The following is a 27,118-nucleotide window of genomic DNA, read 5'->3' on the forward strand; positions in this document are numbered from 1 at the left end:
ATACCAGAATAACACAGGTGAAGCACTGATGAGCTGTAGGACAGCACATGGTAAAATTTTATGCCCAACTTGTATGTGCTATACAAGTTGTATGTGCTATAGAAACAACTTGTATGTGCTATAAAGTTAATGGCTGCACTTATCAGGGAGGACTTCACAGAAGAGAGGAGACTTGACCTAGGCCTTGGATAAGAAGAAGATCAATGTAAAAGAAGAGAACACTGATGATTCAAGCAGAGACATAAAGAGGGATGCATATGGCATCCCTGGGAGACTGTGACAGGAGTAGCCTACCTGCCAGTGGAAGTAGGAATTGGAGAGCAGTAGAGGAGGGAAATTGAAGTAGGTTCGACTAGATACTTGATTAAATACAGAGCCATAAAAGGTTTTTGAGCAGAATGCTGGCATGATCAAAGTCATATACAAAGACAGTTTATCTGGGAAAAGTTAGCTTTGGAGTTAGAAGGAGTCTGGGATCAGACCAGTCGGTTAAGAGGAGGCAAATCCAGGTGTGAGGGGTTTGCTATCCAACTGCAGGTAGTGGTAGCAGTAAGATAAAAGATACCTGGATAAATAGGCAAAACACGGTGATGAAGGAAGGAGTGAAGGAAGGAACAAGGATAGTTCTTTCTCACGGATGTCAGAAGCTGGTGTTCAGTAGCAGGACTGTATAGACATCATAAGTTTGGTTGGCTTCATTTGTGTTTCTTCCCTTTAAATGAAGTGAGGTGGTCATCCTGCTAGCAACTGCCTGCCTAATTAGCTGTTTCTCATTCGCCATCAGCATATGAGCTGAGGACTGATCTACTCTTGACTTGTGCTTTGAGTTTCCAATTCAGGAAAAAAAAAAAAAAAAAAAAAAAAAAAAGGCTTTCTTAAGAATTTTCTGGAAAAAATGTACAAAAATTATGTTTTTACTTTTACTGTAAATTTGCATATATCTTAGTTTTACTCATTTCCACAAGGTTCTTAACTCTGCCTCTTGAAATAATCACTGTAACAACTGCAGTGTTTCTGGCACAGGTGAGTTGGACTTAGGGTCCGTATATTTTAATTTTCTTTTTACTTGCATGTGTACTTGGGGTTGACATGAAGGATTAGGTAATTCACTCACCAGGGCCACTTTGATGAACACATCATCCCAGCCTAATTGCTAGGATGTAGAAATGGAATCTAGAGAGAGATTCATTTGGGAAAAGGAGGGAGGTTTCCCTTTATGATTGTAGTAGAGATTTAATGTTGTTACAGTGAATAACAACTGATAGAACATTTGCATAGCTGGAAGAAACCCATGGTTGCAGGCTGATGCTAAGCCATATTGGTGAAAAGAGGCTGGGTGTAGGTTCAGGCAGACCAAGGTTTGAATCAAGATTCTGCCATACATTTGCTGAATGATATAGAGCAAATTCTTACTCTGTGATAGTCTCAGTATCCTCAGTTGTAAAATGAAGATAATAACCACCTTATCGGGTTGTTTTATGTGTTGTGTAGTGTAGAAAGCATGTGTGGAGAGACTAACAGAATGTCTTGCATACAGTAATATATCAACTGTTAGTTTCCTTCTTCACGTCAAAAAATCCTCTATGTTTCTTTGTCCCCAATACCTAACTCAGTTTTAGCATATTCAATAACTGTTTTGCTCAATAGATGCAAATGCAGAAGGGCATTTTGAGGACTAGGAAAAGGAGCAACATCCATCATCAAATAGACATGTTTGCTTTCCAATGGGGGTCCTAATTCAGCGCTTCAGCTAAAGGGCATATATACAATTGTGGGTGTGTGCATTGTACTTCCAAAGATGAGCAGTTGTATCCTCTCACAGCTCTGTCAGGAAGCTCATCATGACTCACCCTCCTACAGATCAGGTGGTTAATTATGTTATTAAACTGTCAGAATTATCCAGAATGGCTTTGTCACCCACCTGACAAGAGACCTTAGTTTGATACCGCTGTGTTCAAATGGCTGAAAAATGTGAATGTGTTGTGAGATAATGTATGAACATATATGGAAGATTTTTTTCAAAATGTTTTATGACAGATTTTTTTTCCTTTAATTCTTGTGCCTTAGTGATTACATTGTTCTTAACTTAAAATTGACTTTAGTTCATTTGTACAGCTATCATTCAGAGCCTAAGATATACAGGTTCTGTGGTCAGTGTGATGGGGACAAGGATGAGAAAGATTTGGCTCATTGGGACTACAACCCTCACTTCTTAAAAAAGAAGAGAAGCCCTTCACCAGGATAAAATCACCAGCCATGATCTTTATTGTGATATTTTTACTCATCATGAAATGAGTAAACTGGATGGTAGCAAGCTAGATTCAGCTAAATAGTCATGGTGGATTGTAAAAATGGCCACAGATTCTTGCAACTCTTTATTTCAAGAGCTGGAGGCTATTTCCATGCCCCCTTGGGTCTGGGCTGGCTTGGTGACTTGCTGTGACCGGTAGCTTATAGTAGAAGTGACATTGAATTTTCAGAAGCTCTGCCTCAAGAGACCTGCCTTCTCTTCTTATTGTGCCTATAATCCTGAGACATTGACCAATTTTCATGATGTGGTCACTCCCTGGTGGCAAGATAGACCCTCCAACTAAACTTTGGTTGAAAAGTCAAGACCATGATGCCACACACACACACCAAAGTATATGTAAAGGTTTACTTGCATATGAGCTTTCTGGGGAGAATAGGGTGGGCTCCCAAGCTGGTCCACAAATGGCTTCTGAAAGTAGGAAATAGAGATGAGCTTGGGGCTATATGGTGGTTGGGGGTAGGACTAGGTGAGGGTTCCTGTGCTCAAGCTGGGGCCTACATGGTTTGAACTTCCTGCTAGCACCAAAGGAGGAAGTATCTGGGATTTCTTAATGTGCCCACATATGGAAGCAGACAGGGACGGGATTGTGATGGGGCAGAAGGCTGTCAGCAGTCAGAATGAAAAATGGCATGAACCTTGTTATTACTCTTTTTTACTAGTGTCTTCCTAGTACATAGCATCTGAAATTATCATTTAAAAATATTTATTTTTTATTTGTCTAACCTCTCCATCCTCTACAGTAAACTCAATAATGACTGAAACCAAGCATACATTGTTCTCTTACCAAATCTCTGGCTTCTAGATTAGTGTTTGGTACATATAAAGTGCTCAGTAAATATGTATGAATGAATTTCTACAAGTGAACATTAGTTTTGCTGTATCCAGTCCTGATGCTTAGAGTCTCATTATAGAATGAATGCACTGTTAAGTCTAATGATCTTGAGTTTTTAATCCTAATAATCTTAAATTTGAATGATGGGCTCTGCATCTCCTAACAGTTGATACCTCTAAAGAAATAGGTAAGAAATGTTAGCTTTTGGTTCTTCTCTATGTTTTGAGCTATATCCTTGTATCAAGTCCAGTCACCAGAACACCACATACCTGGATTAGGTTTCTCCAGCTTTCCATGGAAATGTTTTTACAGTATTAGGTTCCTGATATTTATTGAAGCTGTACTACACAGCCTTATACACCTATCTCTGAATATTTTATAGAAGTGCTGCTCAGCACATGGCTGTCTATTTTAGTCACTGTTTCCTAGGACAGACCCATGCAGCAGGCGTCTCAGAGTTTAGAGCTGGGCCAGTTAGCATTTCCTCCTCTATTAGATGAGGAGTTCAGCCAACTTATAGAATGAAACTGTTGTGTTAAACTGTAGTAGCTTCCCTTACCCTAGATTTTCTAAAATTATTATCTACCAGTTCTTGTCTTTTTATCTTTCTTTTGATTTTATATGTATAGTCGTCCTTCAATATCTATGGAGGATTGGTTCCAGGAACCCCCTCAGATACCAAAAATCAATGTATGCTCAAGTCCCTTACATAAAATGATGTGTTTGCATACAAGCTATGAACATCCACCTGTATTCTTTAAGTCATCTGTAGATTACTGATAATACCTAATACAGTTTAAATACCATGTAAATAGTTGTTAATACTGTATTGCTTAGGAAACAAGGATAAGAAAAAACAGTCTGTACATACATGTTCCGTACAGATGCTTTTTTTCTCCAAATACTTTTTATCCAAGATTGGTTGAATCCTGGACACAGAACCCATGGATACAGGAGAACCAACTCTGTGTGTGTGTGTGTGTGTGTGTGTATAAAATTTTCTGTAAGTCTCCACAAACTTTCTTTGTAAGTAGATATGGTATTCGTAATTAATAAATGGATGCTTACACACTGGACAAGATTCAAGTAAGACTACGTTCCATTGCCCTTCCCCTGTTTAAGGGAAACCTGGTGCTTAGGGAAAAGCAAGGAGTAATGCTGTCTGGTTGCTCCAGCAGAAGTGGCGTGTTCTTTATCTTTATGTCTCCTATAGCACATTTAAAAGGATCAAGAAATGTTTGTCACGTTAAACTTCCTGGATTTATTTCTATACCACAGGGGCAGGGGCTTGATTCATGTCATTTATGACCAGAACTCATAGGATATAAGGATCTAGAATTTGAAATACATCTACTTTCCAGAAATATCCTGGAGGATCTTTTTTAAGTAGAGTAAGAAGTTGATTTTCATCTATATCTTCTCCTTAACATAGTGCCTAACCCTGAGGTTTTAAGCACTGCTGAGGAATGATTACCAATTGATCTTCACGAGCACTTTAATATCTTTGAATCTCTGGGATTGATTATCTTCTTTTACCTAAAGCTTAATACGTTAAAAATGAAACAATAAGTCATTGCTAATACCGTTGTTTTAGTCTATAATTTAAAATGCTTCAAAAATATAATTAGGTTAACCTTTTCTCAGGGAATAGATGGATATACATGAAGAGAGATACACAGTTCGTTTCTATAAAATGAATCTATTTTCCTGCCATTTTTGCCATACAGTTGGAGATGTGCTTTCATTGAAAAACATGTCTTAACATAGTGAACTGTGAAGCATTTGGTGAAGGACTTTTAATTTGACAGAATTCCACATTGGACGAAAGAGTGGTGAAAAGTGTTTTCTAACACTTTTAGAAGTGTGCCATGTACCCTCAACTGTTTTCATTTATCTTTTTTCTCATCCTTATTTCCAGATTTCATGCTGTAGCTTCTCTAATTTAACTCTTCTTCATCCTTTCTAATAGCAATTTGAAGTGTAAGCCATCTAAATTTGCCTAATTGTTTTCATTTTTAAATGACATTATTAAACTATACCAGTGCTTCAAATTCAAAATATGCTAAATAAGATCCCTTAATGTAAATGATATTTGAACTCAATGTTTTTTATCCCTTTAGGATTTTTGTGTGATAGTCCAGGATTCCAAATATTATAGCGTGCGTTTCTTTTGTTTTTCAAGTTTTATTTTAAGTTCGGGGGTACACATGCAGGATGTTACACAGGTAAACATATGCCATGGTGTTTTATTGCACAGATCATCCCATCACCCAGGTATTAAGGCCAGCAGCCATCAGATATTCTTCCTGATGTTCTCCCTCCCCCAACCCCTACAACTGGTTCCCAGTGTGTGTTGTCCCCCAGTACCATGTGTCCAATAGCATGTTTCTTTAGTAACACTGCACACTGCCTGTGTTGCAATATGGCAAATCAGGATAATGCAAGAAATAGGTTATTATAAAATTCAATGAAAGGTTAAAGGACCTTATTAGCTATTTGTAATAGAAAAAATGAAGTAAAAAGCTGTGTCCTTTGGGGATATTGAAAATATTCTAAAATTTGATTATGATGGTGAGTGTCCAACTCTGTAAATATACTGAAAACAATTTAATTGTACACATTAAACAGGTGAACTTTATGGTGTATAAATTGTATCTCACTGAAGCTAATTTTTTAAAACAGCTCTGTCCTGGTGAGGGAATGAAATAATGGAGTAATTTACATACACTTACATAAACAGCAATGATCCTAATAAATCCTCAGTTGAAACAAATAGTAATTGCAATATTAAAGGTGCAAACCTCAACTGCCTAAGGAATTTTTCTGAAAGTCAAATATTGTCTGTGGCTATGGGTGCATCTTATGAGACACAAGTGTTGTATCCTTGATGCTCATGCCAGTTGTATTAAGTCCGTTTTAATACTGCTGATAAAGACATACCTGAGACTGGGGAGTTTACAAAAGAAAGAGGTTTATGGGACTCACAGTTCCATGTGGCAGGGGAGACCTCACAATCATAGCAGAAGGTGAAAGGCATAGCTTATGTGGCAGCAGACAAGAGAAGTGAAGTTGTGCAGGGAAACTCCTCTTTTTAAAACCATCAGATCCTGTGAAACTTATTTGCTATCACAAGAACAGCACAGGAAAAACCCACCTCCATGATTTAAGTACCTCCCACTGGGTCCCTCCCACAACACGTGGGAATTCAATATGAGATTTGGGTGGGGATACAGCCAAACCATATCATTCTACCCCTGGCCCCTCCCAAATCTCACATTTCAAAACCAATCATGCCTTCTCAACAGTCCCCCAAAGTCTTAACTCATTTCAGCATTAACTCAAAAGTCCAAAGTCGAAGGTCTCATCTGAAACAAAGCAAATCCCTTCCACCTATGAGCCTGTAAAATCAAAAACAAGTTAGTTGCTTTCTAGATATAATGGTGGTATAGGGATTTGGGTAAATACAGCCATTCCAAATGGGAGAAATTGGCCAAAACAAAGGGGCTACAGGCCCCATGCAAGTCCAAAATCCAGCGGGGCAGTCAAATCTTAAAGCTCCAAAATGATCTCCTTTGATTCCATGTCTCACATCCAGGTCACACTGATACAAGGGGTGAGCTCCCATGGCCCTGGACAGCTCTGCCTCTGTGGCTTTGCAGGGTACAGCCTCCCTCCAAGCTACTTTTATGGGCTGGCATTGAGTGTCTGCAGCTTTTCCAGGCATACAGTGCAAGCTGTCAGTGGATCTACCATTCTGGGGCCTGGAGAACAGTGGCCTTCTTCTCACAGCTCCACTAGGTGGTACCCCAGTAGGGACTCTGGGTGGGGACTCTGACCCCACATTTCCCTTTCACACTGCCCTGGCAGAGACTCTTCATGAGAGCCCCACCCCTGCAGCAAACTTCTGCCTGGACACCCAGCCATTTCTATATATCTTCTGAAATCTAAGTGGATGTTTCTAAACCTCAATTATTCACTTCTGTGCACTCGCAGGCTCAATACCACGTGGAAGCTGCTAAGACTTGGGGCTTGCACCTTCTGAAGCCATGGTCTGAGCTCTACGTTGGCCCCTTTCAGCCATGGCTGAGGTGGCTGGGATGCAAGATACCTAGTCCCTAGGCTGCACACAGCATGGGGACCCTGGGCGTGGCCTAGGAAACCATCTTTTCCTCCTAGGTCTCTAGGCCTGTGATGGGAGGGACTGCCTTGAAGACCTCTGACATGCCCTGGACACATTTTCCTCATTATCTTGGGGATTAACATTCAGCTCCTTATTGCTTATGCAAATTTCTGCAGATGGCTTGAATTTCTCCTCAGAAAATGGGATTTTCTTTTCTATTGCATTGTCAGGCTGCAAATTTTCCAAACTTTTATGCTGTTTCCCTTATAAAACTGAATGCCTTTAACAGCACCCAAGTCACCTCTTGAATGCTTTGCTGCTTAGTAATTTTGTCCACCAGATACCCTAAATCATCTCTCTCAAGTTCAATTCCACATATCTTTAGGGCAGGGGGCAAAATTCCACCAGACTCTTTGCTAAAACCTTAACAAGAGTCACCTTTGCTCCAGTTCCCAACAAGTTCCTCATCTCCATCTCAGACCACTTGAGCCTGGATTTCATTGTCCATATCATTATCAACATTTTGGTCAAAGCCATTTAACAAGTCTCTAGGAAGTTCCAAACTTTCCCATCTTTTCCTGTCTTCTTCTGAGACCTCCAAACTGTTCCAACCTCTGCCTGTTAGCCAGTTCCAAAGTCACTTCCACATTTTCAGGTATCTTTTCAGCAGGGCTCCACTCTTGGTACCAATTTACTGTATTAGTCCGTTTACACACTGTTGATAAAAACATACTCAAGACTGGGTGATTTACAAAAGAAGGAGATTTATTGGACTTACAGTTTCATGTGACTGGGGAGGCCTATCATGGCAGAAGGTGAAAGGCACATCTTATGTGGTGGCAGACAAGAGAAGGGAGCTTATGCTGGGAAACTCCCCTTTTTAAAACCATCAAATCCCATGAGACTTACTATCATGAGAACAGCATGGGAAAGACCAGCACCCATGATTCAAGTACCTCCCACCAGGTACCTCCCACAGCACGTGGGAGTTCAAGATGAGATTTGGGTGGGGATGCAGCCAAACCACATTACCAATCATCAGGTATTTATTGAGTTCCATTGTGATAGAGGCTGCTCTTAGAGATTCAAAGTTATAAAATACAAAACCAACTGTATTACTTACTATAGCTGTTTAACAAAACATGGTGGGTTAAAACAACACCATTTCATTTAGCTCACAATGTTGTGGGTGGGTTGTTGGTGGGTTTTGTTATTCTTGTCTGAGCTGGCTCAGCTGATCTCTGCTGGGATTTTTCAAGAAACTGTGGTGAACTGGTGAGAGGGCCAACTGACGATCTAGGATAGACCCACTCACATGTCTGGCAGTTGGCAGGCTATGGCACTTGGTTCTCCTCCATGAGAACAGCATGGGAAAGACCAGCACCCATGATTCAAGTACCTCCCACCAGGTACCTCCCACAACACGCGAGAGTTCAAGATGAGATTTGGGTGGGGATGCAGCCAAACCACATTACCAATCATCAGGTATTTATTGAGTTCCATTGTGATAGAGGAACTTTAGCTTGGCCGCATAGTAGTTTCAGGTTTCCAAGTGCAGCAAGAGCAGAAACTACAAAACCTCTTGAGGCTCAGGATCTGGACTTGCACCATGTCATTTAGACTGTATTTTACTGGTCAAAGCAAGTTACTAAGCCATCCCAGATTCAGAGGATAGGGAAATAGAATTCACCTGTTGATAGGAGGAGCTGCAAGATTTGATGGACATTTTTAGAGTCAATTTCATAGTCAATCAATTACTAAAATAATGCTGCTTTCTAGACCTCCAAGTCATTTTAGCACTACAACAATCTAGCTAAATCTGGTTTTGTGCTAAGCAGTTTATCCCTTCCATTTAGGTAAACTAAGTCTAATGATGAAGATGATTTAGGTATGTTAAATACACAGTCACAAGTATTCGTGTGTATTAAATGTTGAATTAATTACCCCCACTAGAAATGGGCAGGGATAACAGCAGCTCTTGCTAAAACTGTTTAAATTTTGCTTCAAACTTTTGCCATAGATTTACCTAGCATAAAGATTGTTTTGATTTCCTAAAGTACACACCATTAAATGGGTCCAAAGCCAGAGGAGCAGGAGACCACAAGATGGGAATAAAATTACAGTGGCATGGTTAATTCACATTGAGTAATTAAGAAGCAACTATATTATAATATCTATTTTAATTCTGGCCATTTGCCAGCTATAGCTTCTCTCACAGCAATAGGAGAAGTTCAGGAGCAAACCAAAACACTCACCTGAATACAATGAGAAACACACAAGAGTGGGAAAAAAAAAACAACCCTAAATCCAATTGACTAATGTTAGAAAAGAAATTTATAAAATTCACCATATCTGTTAAGCTACCCATCAAAAGGAAAATCGGGAGCAGGTAGTGAGAAATCACCCAATATAATCTCACAACCTTGTTAAAACTGTGAGAGCATTATCCCATTGCCAGTTGTTCCTAAGAAATGGGCCTCTTCTTAAATATGGGGGACTGAATGCTGAGGGCCAGCGAGGAAAAACACTCACAGCTCCACTGACATCTGACATGAATCACATCAGAACCTAAGACCTTTGCCCACAGACGTTAAAAATTGTGACAGTTCAACTGTGAAAATCTTCTTCAGGTTCAAGCTTGGGTCTCAGACAGAAAAATCCATCTCCCAGCTACCTCATCAAAGTGTAACGTTCAGCTTGACTTTTCCTATCCCTAGGCATCCGCTTTCTATAAACACAGCTCCCAGCATGATGGTGTCAATTAAATACCCGCTTTCAATTACCTAATAGAAGAAAAAAAAGAAAAAGGATCTTGTTACTTAAAAAGTTTTTTTTTTTTAACCGATTCTATGGATGTAGAAGTCTAGCATCTTAAAAGACACCTTAAATGACCGTTTGCTCTCTATAAGCTGTTGCCTCAGATGCAGTTGAGATTTATAAAAGTCCTAGGCAAGCTTCTTAGAAGCATACTAACATCGGCTGATAAAGAGCGGTTCTATTTTCCTTTAAATTAGACATCCCTTTCTCTGCTATAATCCTCTTTATATAGAGACTCCTTTTCTATTGAGCCAAGAGTAGAATAATTGCAAACGCCTTGCCAGGGTTCCATACTGGAGAGACTTTCCATGTCTCCATTATCCCTCTACAAGTAGACAGTTTTTTTTTTTTTTTACTTTTAAAAATTTATCATTTAAAAGCTTGTTTAATCAATTACTCAAATAATGCTGCTTTCTAAGTTGCTTCATCAAATTTACTAAGGAAAAAATAATTATTTAAGGTGATGGATATCCCAATTACACTGATTTGGTCTTTACAAATAATATAAGTATATTAAATTAGGACATGTCCCCTGAAAACATGTACATCTATTATATACCAACAAAAATATAAAATTAAAAAACTTTACTAAAAGATCAACTATAAGATGGAGTTGTTTTAATAGCTATGACAACTTCTAGAAAGTTCTACTGCAGAGTTTTCCTTTTCTATATTTATAGAAGCGTTTCAAGGAATAGTCAACTTCTTAAAAACTATGGGTAGAAGTGGTTTAATTTTTGTATTATATGTTTAATATTCAGAAAAGCATATTTATAGTCAACAGTTGCAATTTCAGGTATCCCATATATTCATCATAAATATGAATTTGCTGAGAAAAGACACAGAACAACCATGTCAATGGGAAATGGTGAAATTGTGGTTACTAAGTTTTAGAAATACAAATTTTAAGCTGATATGCTCTTTGAATGGTTAAGAAAAGAATGATAAAATGCCTACAATTCAAAATAGTTTAAATGACATTCAGAGGATGGAAAGATACTCAGATGCTCGAAACGACCCCTTCTCATGTGACATGATAAAATTTAACATGTTGCCAGAAGCACCAAATTATGACTAAGTCACTCTGGTTGAAAGTTAAAGAATGGTTAAACTCAAAAATAATAAAAAATGACCTTTAAAACAGCTAAAGAAATCTGAAATGGCCAAAATCATCCTATGCCAAACGGTAAGCTAATTTGTTATTATCTAGTATCTGGGACATGTATTAAGTGGGATTGGTCAACTCGGTAGCAGTGGGCCGACAGATTCAACATGAAAAGCAAAAACTGTCCAAAGCAATGGAAAGGAAATAAGGATGGGATTACTCAGGAGAACAGGACACTATCACATTTACCTTAGTGTTAAATCTATTCAGTAGAAGTCTAAATCTCCCTAGGATTCTTAAATCTCAATAAAATGATCATTTACTAAAATACTGCTCTTATGACAAAATGAAAAAATTGGCATCTAAAGCTTCCCTAAAATATTCAAAAGCTTTTAAAACCACTCAATCTACTGTGAATTTCGATTAACTTCATAAACAGCTACAAGAAAACAATGTTTTGGTAAATTTAGCACATTGATTTTTGGCAAATTAGCTTCTGGCAAACTGGTTGTTTTATATATTGTTTATTTCAGCATATTGATTTTTAGCAATTTGGCTTCTTTCTGATACCTGGTGCCCTCACAGAACAAACTGGATAATCAAAGACTTATTTTTAGAAATATATCGAGTGCCAAGGGTCACTGGTTAGGAGACTGAAAATACATGGTGTTTGAGACAGACATTGCCACCAACCTCATGGGAGATACAGCCTGTCGGGGAAGACAGACATTAAGTAAAAGTGACATAAATAATTATTTAGTCAGAACTGTAATAAATGCTTTAAAAAACATGGTATGAAATGAGAGTATCTGAGAGGAAGACCTGGTAGGTAACCTTTTATTTTTAATTAATTTGTAATTAAAAATTATATAAAATAGAAAATGCAGTCTGGCCTGGTGAAACAGACAGGAGGACCAGCACTGAGCATCATGATCAGTCAGGTGTGGGTGGCATGGTAGGGCTGCAGAACTGGCATAGACCATGGGCAGCACGCACTGCCTAAGGAGCAGTGGCTGGCATCCTTTAATGTCTCCAGTGTTCATCTCGTGCAGGGTTCTTTATGTTTTCCTAACATGCCTTAGAGTGATCTTTGTCTTTAAAGTGACAGGCTGCACTTTCCCATGTGCTTCTCTCTCACAGCTTACCTGCAGGCTCCAGTCTTCTCTCAGCCTGCAGCTTGAGACCCCTGTTGCCGTTTGCCATGCTGCCACTGAGGCTGGCCTCCCCAGCTCCTTTTCCTTGGCTGCTTTTTATTTTTATGCTTACACTTCTCCGTTGCTGTTCTTCTCAGCGTTCTCCAGCGCCTTTGAGACAGCATGCTGGACAGTGGCGGCACTCCCGTGCCTCTGCAGAGGGGTACTGAACAACTGGGTCTCTGACACCTCCCACGGAGTGGTTTTACATTGCTGTGGTGGTCTAGAGCTTCTCATCCCGCATACCATCTTCATTAGAAATCTAAGGATTCTCGGAGGCTCTTTTTGAAATCATCAAATCATCAATGTTTGACCTTAACTAATACTAAAAAACAAGTTGTCCATATTATTAAGAGGAGTTCTAACTAGTTAGAATTTGTTTTCTGTTTTGTTTTGTTTCGTTTAAAAAAAACTACTCCTTGTGGAGCAGGGCTACCCCACAGGCAGTGTGCCTTTGTTTACAACAGATAAATGAAAGACAAGAGGAAATTGTGTGTGCCCTGTGACTAAAATGTATCTAAATAATATGTAAATAGCTATGTTAAAAAAGCAGTCAATAGCACTAAGAGACAAAGATGTTTTTGCTTGCATTGTTTGCAAAGAAGTTTAGACTTCAGCAGAACTGGACTGCTGGAATAAAAGACACAGTCCAGGTTTTGGTGTTTTCTTGTTTTTTTAAAAAATCGACATATTTGTTCTCTGGGGCTGCTATAAAACAAATTACCACAAACTTGTTGGCTTAAAACAACAGGAATTTATTCTCTCACAGTTTTAGAGGCTGGAAGTTCAACATCAATTTCAGGAAGATCAACATCAATTTCACTCGGCTGAAATGAAGGTGTCAGCAGGGCCAGGCACCCTCTGGAGGTTCTGGGGAAGAATCCTTGGTTCTTGGAGCTTCAAGTGGCTGTCAGCATCCTGACTTGTGGCCACATCCCTCTAATCTCTGTTTCTTCCTCCTCCGAGTGTAACCTCATCTCCCTGTGTCTCCTTTACAAGGACATTAGTGATGTCGTCTATGGCCCACCAGGTTAATCCAGGATGATCTCCTCATCTCAAGATCCTTAACTTAATCGCATTTGCAAAGACCCCTTTTTCAAATTAGGTGAGATTTACAGGTTCCAGCGATTAGGATTTGATATCTTTGGGGTCATCATTCAGCTCACTACACAGGGGTTACGTTGTTTCTGTTGAGAATCACAATTCACAGAAAGGGGCCCAAAGCTTTGCTTGTCCTGAAGGTAGGGTGATTTGTTCTATTTGTTTGTTTCCAGATATAAAGTTGTTTTTTCCCGACTCTGCTACTGGTGCACTTGATCATCCTGGTAGAGGACAAGGTGCCAGCGCTGCTTTCTCAGTTGTGTGCTTGCAAACAAACTGGCTGACAAACGCAGAGCACTCGATAAATGTCATTGTTATTATTGCTGTGGTTACATGCAGGAAAACAGACTGAAATTTTATTAATATTTTTTTCATGTCAGATGGGTAATAAGATTTGAGGGAGACACATCTCTCCTATGTGTGAAAACCCAGTCATCACACTTATAACTACAAATGGACGCTAGACTGAATTTTTTTTTTTTTTTTTTTTTTTTAGATGGAGTCTCGCTCTGTCACCCAGGCTGGAGTGCAGTGGCATGATCTTGGCTCACTGCAAGCTCCGCCTCCTGGGTTCACGCCATTCTCCTGCCTCAGCCTCCCGAGTAGCTGGGACTACAGGCGCCCGCCACCACGCTCGGCTAATTTTTTGTATTTCTTAGAGATGGGGGTTCACCATGTTAGCCAGGATGGTCTCGATCTCCTGACCTCATGATCCGCTGGCCTCGGCCTCCCAAAGTGCTGGGATTATAGGTGTGAGCCACTGTACCTGGCCCCCAGACTGAAATTTTAAAAAAGGAAACCGTAACGTGATAATGGTAGGTAGTGAATGGAAGGATCAGGTGGTCATACTACTTTAAAAAGTTAAGTCAAAATTCAATTAAAAAAAAAATTTTAAACATCCATTTAATCTGAATACTCTTGAGACTACAAGACTACTCTCGAATTCTTAGTAAATTCCATGCTCAGAATCTATGCTCAGAGGCCGAGGTGGGAGAATCACTTGAGGTCTGGAGACCAGCCCTGGCAACCTACTGAGACCCCATCTCTACAAAAACCTTTAAAAGTTAGCCAGTCGTGGTGGCTCATGCCTTAATCTTAGCTACTCAGAAGGCTGATGGGGGAGGATCGCTTGAGCCCAGGAGTTCGAGCCTGCCGTGAGCCATGATGACACCACTGTACTTCAGTCTGAGAGATAGAGTGAGATCCTGTCTCAAAAAGAAAAATTAATATATCAAAATTTTGATATATAAACTCTGAGTTTTAGAGTTTTAGAGTTACTTTTATGTACATTATCACATTTACAGCTCCATGAGGTTGACGTTATTTTTCTATTTGGAAGGTAAGGACATGAGCTTTAGAGGGATCCAATCCAAGGCTGATGTAGCAAGGAAAGGAACAGGACCATTGTCCTTTTTATCTTAACTCCAAGTCTAGTGGTTTATACAGAATTTAAGTTACTGTGAAGTTGATGATACTCCTTATAAAATGTATGTTTGCCTGCTTTGGAATTTGTGCTAGAGGAAAATTTTGTTCATCCAACCCCAGTCTCCAGGTGGGATTCCTAGGTTTTCAAACCTGTTTATTAATGTATTTTTTAACATGTGTCAAAATTCTGCTTAGTTCCACAATCATTATTTCTAGGAATTTCTGAAAAATGCCCATTTATGTCTTAAGAATAATCCATTCAAATCTCAAAAAAGACTATTTTTAATCATGTAGTTCTTAAAAATATTTTTTTCATCTTCCTGCCTTTATCATAGGTCTTCTTATGCCTAAGAACTAAAGCAATTTCTTTAAAATGAGCAGAACAGGTTCTTTCCATGTTAGTTGATCCTTCTTTATGAAATTGGGTGCTAAGTCAGATTTGGTTTTGAGTTGTCTTCCCTATCACCCACCCCCTCACCCACCAACTTGCATTTTATTGAAGCAAAATATTTCACAGTATTTGTGGTGCCATTAGAATGTCCTTCAGTCCAACACTCTTTATAATCCTCCTTCTAAAACTTGGCGTTTTGCTGTTGAATATGTAAATGTATGTAAGGAAGTTCACTGATGTTCTGCTTTCCAGTTACTCCCAAACCTGTAAATATTTTTGAAGCCTTGAATAGATCATTTGTTCATTATTGGTGTCAGTTTTACCCCCAGGGGACGTCTGGAAATGCCTGGAGACAGTTTTTGGTTGTCACAACAGCAAAGAGCAGGCACCTAGTGGGTAGAGAAAAGGATGCTGCCAGCCATCCTACAGGACAGCCCCCACAACAAAATTATATGACCCCAAATATTCAATACAGCCCTCGTTGATAAATACGGGCCTATATCTACAGCACCCATCTTTCAATTTCATCTTATAGATGTTCAGCTCTCACTGAAGACCACAGAGATACATTAAAACATGCACTTAAACAAGGAGTGGCAGCATCTTTCAGCTGATCCAGGTTCCACTCTTACTTTTTCTTGGTGACCTATGCATAGCAAATGGCTTTCATGTCATCTCAAGTCTAGGATAATGATAGTGTCTTACTCTCTGGTGGCTGAATGATTTCTGTGAGGCCTTAGCTAAGTTCATTCTCTTGGGGGGAAAAAAAAACTTAGGGCAGTCAGAAGACCCGCCAAGGGCACAGTTGGTTGTGCCTTCATTTGTATCCTCTCTTTATATTTGTAATACAACAGTTTGTTTGTTGTTGTTGTTGTTGTTGTTGTTGAATAATTTAAGGGAGGTGCTTTGGTCTCCTTAATAAATTATATTGTGCCATAATTCCAGTACCTAGTCTAATGGCAATACATAAAAATTGCTTAATAAATGTTTGTTGAATGAATGATTTTAATTGTTCAGAGTTTCATATTCAGTTATAGATCATAAATTCCAATTGCCTATAGTTTCCTGTCACCTTCCTCAGATTTACTCTGTCTTCTAACTTCTGTTTTGGTTTTTGCACTGGTTTTATTTTTGCCATCAGGGGATATATTTTTGTATTCATTTAATTTACTAATTTACTCATATCAATTTACTAATTGTTTATTATTCTAGGTACCGGTAGCATTGTCAGAAAGGTTTAAGGAGTGAGGAAGCAAACATGTGTAATTTAATTATAATACAGAGAGTGACTGAATGCTATTAGAATCTATTTACAGAAAGATCAAAATAAAATAATAAAATTTGAGACATAGAGGAGAAGCTTCTAGAAGCAAAATAACAATCAGTGCCCCTGGAAGTAGGATGAGGTTTGAACAGGAATTTTTTCCATCCATTACTCACTCACTCACCTACTCATTAATCCTGTAAGCATATTTTGAATGCCTGCTCTGTGGCTAGGGACACAAAGATAAATTTAAGATATTGCTTATACCGTCAAGCCATCATCACAACAGTAGAGAATAAGAGAAAAACATTGCTTTTGGATCAGATGGGTTTGCCATGAGAATCCTGGTTTCTCCATTGCTTCTGAGCTGTACAACCCTTGGGCAAATTTCAATTATGTCTCAATGTCCATATTTGTTACATGGGAATAGCAATATCTGCCTCGCAGAGATTTTACTAAAATTACATGAAATAACATGTTAATTATTCAACAAACATTTATAGAGAACCCATTACTTTCCAGATACTGGATTAAGCCCTAGAGGTTAAGCACTGGGGATACAAACACAAATGACCCCTCCACCCCTGTCTTCCAAGGGACAGTTTGATAAGTGCTTTGGGAGAGATCACAGAGCAGGAGTGCTTGACTTGGACGGTGGAAAAGTCATGAAGGACCACTTCCCTGTGGGATAACCACTGAGTTTGATGTTAAAAAACATTGGAAGTTAGACCCAGGAAAAAACTTCACCACACAGGGTATTCCAGACGTAAGAACGCAGGCTTGCTGAGGGGTAAGTAGCTGACTAGAGCCTAGAGAGGAGGGAAGATGTGGAGTAGGGGAGACAGGGACAGTGGGACACAAGGCTAGCAAAGACTGAGGCACAAGGCTGGATGTCAGCAGGCTATGTGTGCCTTGTTAGAGAGTGTAAATCCAACTGGAAGCCACTGGAAGAAACAAGATCAGTAACCATCTAACACATGAGTAAAACAAGTCTACATTCTGGAAGGTTTGGGGGAAGACTCAAGTGAACTGGGCACATTCTGGTGTTACTAGCCAAAGACTTGTACATGAAAATTTAGGAAATTAATTTGAATAGGTATAATATGAGGCAAGGCTGTGATAGAATTTGGTAGTCTTGGTGGTCGTTTATCTACAAAATGATACATTGTTTTAGCACCATGTGTACAATGTCCTAAATGAGGAAAAGACTTGAGGCTTGAATACCAGATATGATATTGTGACTTAGTTATCAAATTGTAGGGTCCAGGTCTAGGGGAGAGCAATTGAAACGTACGTGAAGAGATGGACAGCAGTCTTCTGAGAAGAATCATCAGTATGAGACAGAGAGGGTCGAGCCCACAGCGCTATAAGCTTAAGTAAATGAAAGCATGGTGGTCCCTGGGTTGAAAGGCCAATGTGACTTGAGAGAGAAGATATGAGTTGAGTTTGGCACGTTATGTTTTAAATGCAAGAGAGGCAAAAAAGTGAAACTTCCTATTGAGACCTTAGATATATGGGATGAAATCTTGTGCAGGAAACTGAAGCTGTAGGTACAGATTTGGGAATCCTCACAATAGAGATGATTGTTTGGGGGTATATAAATGCTTCTTGATATTCTTTATGTCCATTTTTGAAGGTTTTCTAATGTTAATTAGGAGCTTTAGTCTGATATTCAATTAACAGAGCAGTGCTTTTAAGTATACTTTCCTTTGCTGCAAAGCATCTGTTTAATATGTGCTACTACCTAATATGCCAGGAAGTTCTGGGTCCCCAATAACTCTCTTGTGATAAATCGGCACCTTTGGAAGTTACATGAGGTTTTCCAGCTTCCAAAGCACTCTCTGAGTATCTGATGTTTTAATACAGAGGAGTACATTACTGCTTTAATTATGGTAAGAATTCTTAATAACCAGATCCTGAGTATGGGAGTCTACCTGCTTCTTCTGGAAAAAGGATTATCTCTGGAAGGGAGAGAGAAGCAAGCTGTGGTTCAGTTTGTGTCACCTGTGTCAGTGGGATGCCACATGTTTGAGTTAGTAATGTGTATCCAGCACTGGCTTAGATACTAAGAATACAGCAAGTTCTTTTTGTTGCAAGTCCAGCAAACAAGCACAAGATGTGTAGAGAAGGGATTACATAGACGTCTGTTCCAAAGGCTGGTAAGCACTAGAAGAAGCAGAGGCTGACCTTATTCAGGGCAGTAGGATTTTTAAAAATCACAATATAATGGCATTTTAACTGAACCCTAAAGTCTAAGTAACATTTACTCTGGAAGTTAAATGAAATAATGTTGCTTGTTTATTGTAATAATAATGTACTAGAAAATAAAGTCAATTAATTTTTTTTAAAAAAGCAATGCTCTTATTTGCTTGGAACACTGTAAGTACTCAAAAATGAAGAAAAAGAAAAGTAGACATTTGCCAGGTAGTCAGGAAGAAACAGGAACAATGTATATATTTCAGAGAGAAGGAACAAGGTGTGTGTGTAACAAAACTACAGAGACAGGAAGAGTAGGCACAGTGTGCGTGTTTGCTGGGAGATCATACCGAAAATATTGACAAACAAATTATCATATTTGCTTTAAAAAATGATCCCTGAGCCTGCAAAAAGGAGCATGGCTTATGGATAGAGGAAGATCAGATAAAAGGAGACCGGTCAGGAGGCTATAGCTCAGATCTAGGTAAGAATGAATGGGAATCTGAACTAAGGTAGGAGATGGAGAAGAGACCATAGATTTTAGATAGATCTAGGTGGTAGAATTAACAGAATTTGGTGGCTAATTAAATGTGATAATAAACAGGCAAAGAGGATTCTAGAACACCTCCCAGCAGGAACTCCCAGTGGAGTTTGAGCATGTCTTGTCTGACTTAGGGCATGCATATCTGAAACCACCTTGTGCTGAATGACAAGCCTGATTTTTCCAGCACCAATGCTCTTCTTGATTGTTTGCTTGACACTTTGGGAAGTAGCATTAACACTCTTAGGTCACTAGGGGGCTAATCATAGCCATTTTCATGATTGCAATACTGAATTGGAGTTTTCAGAGAATAATCATGGCAGTTCACATAAGGGTCTTTCCTGGAAGAGGCGCTCACTGTCTTCGGACAATGTCATTTGCATTAAGACCATTCCATGAGGCTAGTGTCATAAAAATCATTACTTATACAGCTTTTGCTCTCAAATCTTTAGTCATTCCAGATGTCTACTGAATACTAAATTCTTTGTTCAATCCAGCTGTAAATGTGTTAAGCTGATAGATACAAACTATTCACAAATGAATGACTAGAAGGATGGATGGATGAGCATAGATAGATAGATAGATAGATAGATAGATAGATAGATAGATAGAAATTAATGACAGCAGTTAGTGCTCTATTTCCATGAGCATGTTAACAATTTTAAAGAAAAATTTATTTACGATGATTTAGTAAAACCATAAACCTGCATTTAAAACCTACTTTGGCGATACGTAAAGCACTGTGTTGGACTATTACATACTAGATTCAAAGCCCTTAGAAGACAGAGGTGGAGGGTCATTTATGTTTGTACCTCTAGTGCTTAACCTAGTATCTGGAAAGTAATGGGTTCTCTATAGATGTTTGTGGAATAATTAACATGTTATTTCATTTAATTCTAGTAAAAGCTCTGTGAGGTAGATATTACTATTCCCATGTAACAAATATGGATATTGAGACATAATTTATATTTGCCCAAGGTTGTACAGCTCAGAAGCAATGGCAAACCTGTCTGATCCAGAAGCAATGTTTTTCTCTTACTCTCCACTCTTGTGAAGACGGCTCTTTGAAGGCATTGTCTGATCCTTCTTGAGCTTCTGCACAGTTCCTAGTTGGGAGCTGAGTTACTCTTTCAGATCATAGAGAAGTCTCATTATTGGCAACCAAACTGTTGTGCTGACCCAGACATTTTATATCTGGAGCTGCCATTTGAGAGTCACCAGCAGAGGGTTCAAGTTCAGGTAAGCCACAGCCTACCAGCTTTGGGAAATGATGAGGATAATGACATTCCTGACCCCAGCTTTCCAAGATGCTCACCAAGCCCAAATGTGCACCTGTGCAGAGCAAGCCATAATTCCTTACCTCAGACCGCTAACCATGTTCAGATAACCATGAAAATGATTTCCATTGATTCAGTAGAACCTAATTATACTGCAAAAGAATGAAGTTGAGTAGAAGAATGACATTTGGGGACAGAATTGTTAAGTAATGAAAAATAAAAGTAATGGCAATTGACCCTTGAGGTGTCTGATCAGACCCACACATGACTGCTAGGAAAATAAATTGGTTGTAAGGGATCTGTACCTTCTCTGTGAACCCCAGGCCATTAGCATTGTCCTTTCCATTTCTCCAGGAAGTTCTCAGGCTTCATTTAGCCACTGATACTGTAGAAATTTCATCTTTAGGAAGAAAGTCATAAATATAAGCAACACCTATACTCTTTTGAAAAGGAAAGATTCCTAGTATATGGGCAATAAAGTGAGAATTTGATTCATTTATTTAAAAGATCTCCCAGGTGCAAATTCATTTACTTCTAGGGTGGTCTTTTATTTTTTCCTTTTACATTTGTAAAAAGAGATATGATCCTCCCACCCCTTCCCATCTCACTGATGTCTTTAAAAAGCTGGAACCAGAGTCTGATTACAGACATTTGTTGCCATGAAGACACAACGGAATGTGGTTAAGGGAGAAGTAAGAGCCTTAACTATGAATTATTTTCCTTTGATGGCTAATTTTTTTTCTCTTATACCTTTCCAAAAAGGTGGCAAGGTGACATCTATTTAGAGTGTATTTAATTGCAACTTTCAGAAGACTGAAACAGTAATATCTCACAGAATCCTCAGTCACAATTCAAAATGTTTGGAGAAGCAGAAGATGAAGTGTACTCTCAGCAGAGGGGAAAGAAATTGGAATTTCAAGTAATCTGCCTGGTCTGCTGATTACACTGTGTAACGGAGGATATACCAGCCCTTGATTTTTGTCTTTGATTTCCATTCATCTGGGGTCCTTTCCTTATGATCAGGGACTCTGTGGGTAGCCATGGTGCTTAAAATCTAAGGAATAGCAAGGAGAATTTTGTTCTATTATAAAGTGGCAGTGTCAGATGCAAGTAATTGGATCCTAATCCCTATCTACAGCAATTCAAAGACAGGTTAAAAATCTCACCCAGAGCATCTTCCTAAACCACAGTTAAATGGTGTGTGTATATATACACATCACTGTGTATGTGTATGTGTGTGTGTGTTTGTGTGTGTGTGTGAGAGAGAAAGAGAGAGAGAGAGAGAGAATATTCATAAAGAAACACACAATAAAGTCATGTGGATTACAAAAATTGATGACATAGTCATTAGATAAGAATCAACCTTGTTTAATTTTTACATATAATTACTAAAAATAAGCAGTCAGAATTTTCCATGTATTTCAGTTAGTTTTTTTTTTAATTCAGTGGAATTAATTACTGTAATTTGGGAAGAATGAACTTTGTTTTAGTTCAGAAAACGTATTACTCACATAATGGATCCCAGGAGCCATACAGTGTCAAGAATTGTTCAGTTGTGTAACCGTGTTATCAAGAAACCTCATTCCTCCTCCCTGCCATCCTTGGAATCAGGCCTCACAGAATCTGGCTCCCTGCTTGTTTCAAAAAAGATACCAGAAACAAATAGAGCTACTGATTTTTCATTGTTCACATTGAGACAGGGCATCAGAGTGGTAGGGAGAATTTGGACAAATAAACTTACTCTCCTATAAACCTTATAAACTTTTACTTCTTACATTTCAAAAAGATGTGTAAAACCTGTGATCTTTTCTTCTATAGCATTTCGTGAGAAGTAAGGGTCTTAAGGTTAAGCAGGACATTGAGAAATCCTCTAGGAAGCCCTCTGAAATAATAAATATATCATCACTCCAGATAGATTTAAAACATCCAATTTTATGAGGAAGAATTCCGTAATCACCTTATGAGAAGAGAACTCAATAATACAGATTTTTACTGTGGGGATGTTTAATTCCCCAAAAGTAAAGGGCATTTATTTAAAACACCAGGTTCCCCAAGATACTAGAGTAACATTTAAAATGGTACCAAAGCATTGATGATCCCATTGGGAATTTTTAGCCTGACTACTTTTGCACACAGTCTGCATACAGAGCTTTGTCTCACTTCTGCATCCCTTTGTGATTTGTAATCATGGCTGTCATCTCCTCCAGATGGGAAGCTCCTGTGGGGCAAGGACCATGTTTTTGTTCATCATCATCTCTCTCCCACAGTGCTTTTACATTGCGGGTCCTCAAGGAGTGATTACTGAACACATAATACATAGTACAGATCAGAAATAGTGAATTCAGAGTACTCTGATATAAACAATACAAGTCTTTGATGAAGACATGCTACTTCCCCACTTATGCAACAATTATGTTTAGTTATTTTTTCCTGGAAGTGTATGTCCATTTTGTTGTGTTATCCACCTGGATTTCACAACATGTTGAATCTTGTATCGCTATGCTGTCACCTATGAACTGAGTGACTCTGGGCAAAGCTTTTGATCTTGCTGGATTTTTCATCCGTTATCAAGTGGGGTTAATATTGCTTAACCAACTTTCCTAGTCAAGTTGTTGGGAAAATCAAATGTGATCACAGATACTAAAGTGCTTGGAAGTAGTATGAACAAAGGGGCCTCAATATTATTGTCGTGACTGAAGACTCACAACATGATGAGTCCCTGTCATTCTATAGCTTTCAATAATAAATTACCCTGGCAGCAGACCCACAAACTCAAAAGCACCAAGATAGAGCACTGAGAACTGGGCCAACCTAGGGATCCTAAGTCTGTCTAAGGCGAAGCTACATAAGAGGCATAAGAGGACAGATGGGTCTCACACTAAGCCTTTCCTGGATTGCAGTGATATGTCTTAGGACTCTGATTATCTGATTGCAAAACCAAAGGGAGCAGAACTTGGACAACAGCCATACATCTTTGCCAAGTAGCCTTCAGCTGCTGGTGATGCAATGACCTGATACCTCATGCAATCTTTTTGTTTTTTGTAATTTCTGGAGATTTCCAGGGAAGACTGTGAGCCTGCATGTTATGGTAATGATCTTATCCATTGAAGCATGCAAACAGATAACTCTTTATGATCAATAGATATCCCTATTGCCTTAAAGCCTATTCAAGAATCATTTTTATTGTAAGCTTTCCGATGGAATTTTTAATGTAGCAAAAATCTAATCAGTTTGGAAGTTTCATAAACTGATTCCTCTTACTGTTATATGGCAAGACTTCCCAGAACATTCTCTATATATTTCGGTGAATTATTTCTTCCTAGTTTGGCTGGATATTAGAATCCCTGACATACTCTTTTGACAAAACCAGAAGGAAAAGAAAGGTGTTTATTCACAAAGTTACATGTTAAGTGTAGAATGAGATTTTTCAGGACAGTTGGAGCAAATAACCTTCCGTGAGTGTGCACTGTGGTGTTAAACTGCACACATGCTTGGCAATCTCTGCTGCCTTTCACATACTCTGAAACATGGTTTGGGAATATTTCTCCCAAAATGCTTTTGCCATAAAATAGAAACAGCTTTGGCTCCCAACTAAATAAAGTTCTTACAAAGAGACATTCATTATTCATTGCTCACTTTTCTCCAGTGCTGTCCACCAGAAATCTCAAGACCTTTCACACATAGGTACTCGTGGGCCTGATCTTCTGAGAAAGTTTTGGGAGAAAGTACAACTATCTTGGCAATGTCATGCCCCGCTCCACTAAATGAATGGTGAGGATATATCCATTAAGCACAAGGATGACTCCAGCCTGAATTAATTTAGCTTCTAGTAGGGAGTTAACTTTGATCATGATAATAATACTCTGAGAGTAATGTCCAAGATTATAAATCATCATCTGTAAAAACTACTTGTATTCTACTTTCACTCAGCAAAACAGCTGAGTACTTATTGAAAGTCTTTCTTTTGAAATACGTTTTCAATGTTTTTGGCTGGGCAAAAAGACTATTTCTAGAATTTACAGATACACAACTGAGTGATACATTTTTCATTGACTCCGGAGGCAGTGTGACTCTCCTTTATCTTTCATTATTTAACACATTTAATCTATTTGGCTTTTGACATCTGCAGAAAGTTCACCAGCCACTTTTTTCACGTTACTTAGACCTCATGATAGGGGCTGCCTGGGGCGGAATGATGAGAACATTCTTCCTTAGCTCTCTGCGTCCCCTGTTGAAAAGCAAAAGTGAAGAATGATTGGAGTCTTTAAATGGAAGTTAAGCAGATGAATGTTAACTGGGAGTGGAGTGGAAGTTTTAGGCTTTAAAAAAAATTATTATTTTAGGAGAGTATTAATTCTCTTAAATTATTGGATTTCTGAATCCATGTGATTTCATGGTCAAAAGATAATTGCTTTTTCCCCTTATCTCAGGGAAAGTGGATTTTAAAAATCATGTAAGTGCTTAAAAAGCATTTCAAATTTTCAAGAATTTATAATGAAAGAGATATTAGAACACCCATGTGATTTTATTTAAACACTCTTTACTACAGGAGTGACATTTCCAGACTTTTCATTTGATTGGTCAGTTTTATATTTTATATTTGTGATTGGTTTCACTTTCTGGATACATTGAGTTATTTCTCTGCTAATATTTTTCATGTCTGAGTTTTTCTGTCTTTGGCAATTTACCTCTTCCATATATTTCCTTTACTTATCCTGCCCTAGGCACCAGGAATAGAAAAATGAAAGACACAACGTCTGCCCTCAGAGAACTCAGAGAGAGATATATATATTTTGAGACAGTCTCACTCTGTCACCCAGGCTGGAGTGCAGTGGCACATATCATGGCCCACTGCACCCTGTACCTCCAGTGCTCAAGCAATCCTTCCACCTTAGCCTCCCTAGTAACTGGGACCAGAGGTGTACACCACCATGTCTGGTTAATTTTTAAATTTTCGTAGAGACGAACTCTCACCATTTTACCCAAGCTGATCTTGAACTCCTGGGTTCAGGCAGTCCTCCTACCACCGCCTCACAAATTGCTGGGGTTACAGGCATGAACTACCATACCTGGCCACATACATACTTTTTGGAGAGACAGACAGAATGGTTAAAATACAGGCACATAGGTGATTTGATGGAAATGAGCGTAAATTCTGAAGGAATACAGAAGAGGAACTTCATTTAGACCTGGGACTAAATATGTGTGTCTCACATTCTCCTGGAAAGCAAGAACTGGTGACTATAAATATATGTATAATAAATGTGCTGAATACACATACATGACAATACTTCCTAAATATTAGTTATTAATTACAGTATTCACCTTGAATTTATCTGTTTGAATCTATTTAAGTCTACTGAGTTGATCTTTATTTAATATTTACATGTACTCCCTTTCATCTTGTGGAAGTAATTAAAATACTTTATCCAAGATGAACCATCTTTCTATTTTAGTAGCTGTATCCTGAGACCCATTTCCCCACAGACTTGAATTTTATTATGTGTAAAGAACAAATACTACCTGTCGTGTGATGAATACAAGAGTACACAGGGTTTTTAATAGCTCTGTTAATAGGATAATGAATAATGTTTGTTTCCAACCAACAGGATATCTACCTAATTTATTAACAATCAAAGATCCAACTCAAAATTAAAATAACATGCTATTAGAAGTGAGAAAACAAAACAGGATAATTTCTTCACCAGTGCAAGGCCTTGTTCCTGATGCCTCTTATGAAAACCAAAAGGAACTGATATTAGTTCGGCATCTGTTATGTATCAGGACATGTGCTGGATGCTGCCAGTACAATGGATGATATGGCATTGTCTTATCCCCCAGAGAGTTTCCAAGCTAACTGAAGGCAGGGGTGTGAAAGAAGACAGATATGTAACAATTAGATATGGAATTGGGGACATGTTAGCATCTGAACAAAGTCAAGTGAAACATACAGAGGAGTAATTCTATCTGAATGTGGTCTCTGAGAAGGCATCATAAAGGGACAGACAGTACAGCAGGCCTCAGAGGATTTTGTAAGAACTACAAGAATAGGGAGTAAGGGAGATTCCATGCAATGGGAACCCCAATCAAAGCAGCAAGGGCCTTGGAGGTACGTGCTCCATGTTGGGAGAACAAATGGACTGTGAGCTCCCTGAGGGAAAGGAGCCCATATTGCTTTACCACTGTTTACCTAGTGCTGTGGTTTGGATGTGTCCCCGAAAGTTTATGTGTTGGAAACAATCCACAATGCAACCATGTCAAGAGGTAGAACTTTTAAGAGGTGATTAGGTTAGAGGGCTGTGCCTCCATGGATGGATTGAAGCTCTTATCTCAGGAGTGGGTTCTGGATAAAAAGGATAAGCTATGCCTTCTTCCTCTCTTGCTCTTGCCCTTCCACCTTCCGCCATGAAATGATGCAGCAAGAAGGTCCTGGCCACTTGATGGCACCTTTATGTTGGACTTCCCAGGCTCCAGAACTGTGAGCGAAATAAACTTCTATTGTTTATCAATTTCCTAGTCTCAGATATTCTGTTACAGCAACACAA

General features: G+C 38.8%; 1 protein-coding gene and 1 pseudogene across 9 annotated transcripts in view; one reads left to right on the plus strand and one right to left on the minus strand.

The window, feature by feature from the left end:
* The window catches only part of FAT3 (FAT atypical cadherin 3), a 687,971-nt gene that overhangs the window by 509,092 nt on the left and 151,761 nt on the right, over positions 1-27,118 (plus strand). The window lies entirely within an intron of this gene.
* LOC123568972 (small nucleolar RNA U13) lies at positions 13,854-13,938 on the minus strand (annotated as a pseudogene).

This window comes from Macaca fascicularis, chromosome 14 (genome assembly GCF_037993035.2).
Source record: "Macaca fascicularis isolate 582-1 chromosome 14, T2T-MFA8v1.1".
Classification (NCBI taxonomy): Eukaryota; Metazoa; Chordata; class Mammalia; order Primates; family Cercopithecidae; genus Macaca; species Macaca fascicularis.